Source organism: Arachis stenosperma, chromosome 10 (genome assembly GCF_014773155.1).
Source record: "Arachis stenosperma cultivar V10309 chromosome 10, arast.V10309.gnm1.PFL2, whole genome shotgun sequence".
Classification (NCBI taxonomy): Eukaryota; Viridiplantae; Streptophyta; class Magnoliopsida; order Fabales; family Fabaceae; genus Arachis; species Arachis stenosperma.
The window spans coordinates 42,342,513-42,347,044 of record NC_080386.1 but is presented as its reverse complement, the minus strand read 5'-3'; positions in this window follow the sequence as shown (position 1 = coordinate 42,347,044).

Genomic DNA, 4,532 nt, shown 5'->3' with positions numbered 1-4,532 from the left:
ACAAATTGGAAATTACTACGAACGACTTATTTTTTTAAAATTATTATTAATCATTAATTTTTCAAAAGAGGACGTGGAATAGAATCCATATCTAATTGCACAGGCTGGCCATACAGCAATACATCAACAACTATAATAGAGAGCGTGAACCTCACGCTCCAGAGAGGTAGGGAATCCAATTTTTTCCCTTCTTGCGGTGGCCCCCACTTTCAATATTGCCTAAGATTACGTCTGGAACATTGCACACACAAGAAAGATGCTTTTTTTTTTCCTTTAAAAAAAGGACAAGCTTTTACAAATTACAACCGTTAGATTCCAACTCTCTGCCACAGATTTAAGAATCTCTCTCGATCCACGAAAATCACTTTACTAGCAGGGATATTGTAACTATTTTTTTGGTGACTATATTGTAACAGTGTAACTCATTTGATATTATCATAATTATTTTTATGTAATAATTTTTTAAAAATTATTTTAATTCATCTTTCTTATTTTAATTTTAATATTGATAGGATCATTTTTACTGTAAAAATAATTTGACAATAATAATATTAATTTGTGAATGTCAAAGTCCATCGCTCGTTTCAATTAATTTATTATTTTTGACGTTTAAGATTCGCCTTTTCTAATAACAAAAATATCAAGTGTCTAAGAGTAACTCTATATTTAATTTTAGGTATTATTTTTAATTTATACAGTAAATAAATTAATTTAAAATTAAAATTTATATTAAATATTAATTTTTAAATAATAATAATATTGGTAAGAAAATATGGTATCATTTAAAAATAAAAGTGAAATATTAACAGTTATTTAAACTCATTAAATAATTTAAATGAACACTAATATTGTTATTGTAACGTTATTTTATTGTATTGTTATAATAAAAATTCAATCAAAATTTATTTAAATAAATTAGATGATTTTTGTATTTTATTATTCTATCTTTTATTATTTTTTATCAATTTAATAAAAAAATAGATTCAAATCAATTTAACGTAAATTTTTTTAGAATTGTTTACAAAATTCTAAAATTATTATTTTATTTATGGAATGTTTTACATATGTAATATTTTTTTAATATATAATGTGTTTTTTTTAATATTATTATGCTTAATTAGGTAATATTTTAAAATTTATTTTTATTAGTATATAATATCTTTTAAATATAGTATATAATTATTAATTTTATAATTTCATATTTTTTATTTTAGTTAAATTTTTATAATTTAATTTAAAATTATTTAAAATAATTAAAAAAATAAAAAAAGTTTAAACTGAAATGAAACCGAATATTGGAATGACAAATTTTATACTAAATCTTAAATTAAATCTTATGATATATGGTCTCACAAATAGAAATCTAAAATAAAATGGAATTAATAGTAAGCATTGTAGATGCTCTAAGTATTTTTATCAATCAAATATAATTAAAGTGTTAAAAATAAAAATATACTCATGTGCTACTCTCTCTCTCTTTTATATATTCATTTTTTTACTTCTTTAACGAACAGTAGCTCACTCTCAAATACCTCATTATTCCTTCTCTTTTGATTTTTTGCTGCATTGTGCTACATTGTTTATGCATGCTGTTCAAAATTTTACACTAATTACATTTTGTTTCAAAATTTTTTAATCTACAATGCAGTGCTTGTGAAATCGAATCTGAATTTACATTAAATACGCAAATCTTTGATGATAATAGAAAATTATAGTTCAGATGAGCTAAATATATGAATTGATTGTTTCTTCTCTATATAATGTAAAGAGGAGGTATGAATCTCTTTTTTGAGGATTCTGACAAATTAATATGAGCTATTAGGGATTAGTTTTGATTACTTGTATTATTATTCTATGTTCGATATTTCTATGTTATTTGTATATATTTTTATTCTTTTGTTTTTTTATTTTAGTTATTTATGATGATGTTAATTTTATTACTTGAGTCGTTGTATGAAAAATTAGTATTATTCTATGATTCTAGTTTTTGTTTTTATATCTATGAATTTCTATGCTATGCTAACAGAAATATGTGCTATGCTAAAATATTTTTGTATTTCGACGAACCAAAACTTTTGTTTTATGTGATTTTTTACTGTGGCTATTTTAGAATAAGTTTTTTTGTATGATGATAAGCAATACGTGCTAAAGATTGGGATGATTTTTAACATTCTTAAAAAAATTAGAAAATTCTACTAATTATGCTAATTATGCAAATTTTTCTACTAAAATAAGGAACTCAAATAGGAAGAGAAATGAAATAAAAGACCAACTCATTACTTGTAGTAGAGAGAAAAATAAAAAATTTGGTATGCCATCTACTATGAAAATAAATCCAACATCTGTTGCAAGGTATCCTGCAAGAAACTATGTGTATATAGTGAATGATACTTAGTCTTTAGATTATTTCAAAGGTTGTTCTAACTCATTCATATCCATGTTGTTCTGATCAAGCTGAATTACTTAAACAATACAGGGAGCTTCACTTACATGTTCGTTGGACAATTGAGAATAATGATGAAGCTGGTATTAGAGCAAGTAAAATATATCAAACACTTGTTGTGGCGATTGGTGGCTGGTGCACGAATTTGTAATCCGCACAACTAACCAGCAAGTGCACTGGGTCGTCCAAGTAATACCTTACGTGAGTAAGGGTCGATCCCACGGAGATTATTGGATTGAAGCAAGCTATGTTTATTTTATTTGTCTTAGTCAGGATACCAATAGGATTCTTTAGCCTCGTATTTTAATAAAGAAAAGGGCATAAAATAAATAGTTATTACTTTAATAATGGAGAATAAAAGCGTTACTTGTTGTGCAGTAATGAGAAATATGTTGGAGTTTTGGAGATGCTTTGTCCTTTGAACTTCAACTCTTCCTTGAATTCCTTCAACACACGAAAAGTCCCTTCCATGGCAAGCTCTATGTAGGGTGTCACCGTTGTCAATGGCTACCTCCCATCCTCTCAGTGAAAACGTTCCTATGCTCTGTCACAGCACGGCTAATCATCTGTCGGTTCTCAATCGGGTTGGAATAGAATCCATTGATTCTTTTGCGTCTGTCACTAACGCCCAGCCTTCAGGAGTTTGAAGCTCGTCACAGTCATTCAATCCCAGAATCCTACTCGGAATACCACAGACAAGGTTTAGACCTTCCGGATTCTCATGAATGCCGCCATCAATCCGGCTTATACCACGAAGATTCTGCGTAATGAATCTAAGAGATACTCATTCAGTCTGATGTAGAACGGAGGTGGTTGTCAGGCACACGTTCATGGTTTGGGGAAGGTGATGAGGGTCACGGATCATCACCTTCTCCACAATTAAGCGCGAATGAACATCTTAGATAAGAACAAGCGTGTTTGAATGGAAAATAACGGAATTGTATTAGTTCATCGAGACGCTGCAGAGCTCCTCACCCCAACAATGGAGTTTAGAGACTCATGCCGTCAAAAAGTATGTAATTCAGATCTGAAAATGTCATGAGGTACAGAATAATTCTCTAAAAGTTGTTTAAATAGTAAACTAGTAACCTAGGGTTACAGAATATGAGTAAACTAAGATAATTGGTGCAGAAATCCACTTCTGGGGCCCACTTGGTGTGTGCTGGGGCTGAGACTAAAGCTATCCACGAGTAGAGGCTTTTCTTGGAGTTAAACTCCAAGTTATGACGTGTTTTGGGCGTTCAACTCCGGATCATGACGTGTTTCTGGCGTTTAACTCCAGACAGCAGCATGTACTTGGCGTTCAACGCCAAGTTACGTCGTCTATCTTCACGCAAAGTATGGACTATTATATATTGCTGGAAAGCCCTGGATGTCTATTTTCCAACGCCGTTAAGAGCGCGCCAATTGGACACCTGTAGCTCCAGAAAATCCATTTCGAGTGCAGGGAGGTCAGGGTCCAACAGCATCAGCAGTCCTTTTTCAGCCTAAGTCAGATTTTTGCTCAGCTTCCTCAATTTCAGCCAGAAAATACCTGAAATCACAGAAAAATACACATACTCATAGTAAAGTCCAGAAATATGATTTTTGCCTAAAAACTAATAAAATTTAACTAAAAACTAATTAAAACATACTAAAATCTACATGAAATTATCCCCAAAAAGCGTATAAAATATCCGCTCATCACAACACCCAACTTAAACTGTTGCTTGTCCTCAAGCAACTAGATAAATAAAATAGGATGAAAAGAAATTAAGAAACAATAATATCTCAGAGTTTCAAGTGAAGCTCAGATTCTAATTAGATGAGCGGGGCTAGTAGCTTTTTGCTTCTGAACAGTTTTGGCATCTCACTTTATCCTTTGAAATTCAGAATGGTTGGCATCCATAGGAACTCAGAATTCAGATAGGATTATTGATTCTCCTAGTTTAGTATGTTGATTCTTGAACACATCTACTTTATGAGTCTTGGCCGTGGCCCTAAGCACTTTGTTTTCCAGTATTACCACCGGATACATAAATGCCACAGACACATAATTAGGTGAACCTTTTCAGATTGTGACTCAGCTTTGCTAGAGTCCCCAATTAGA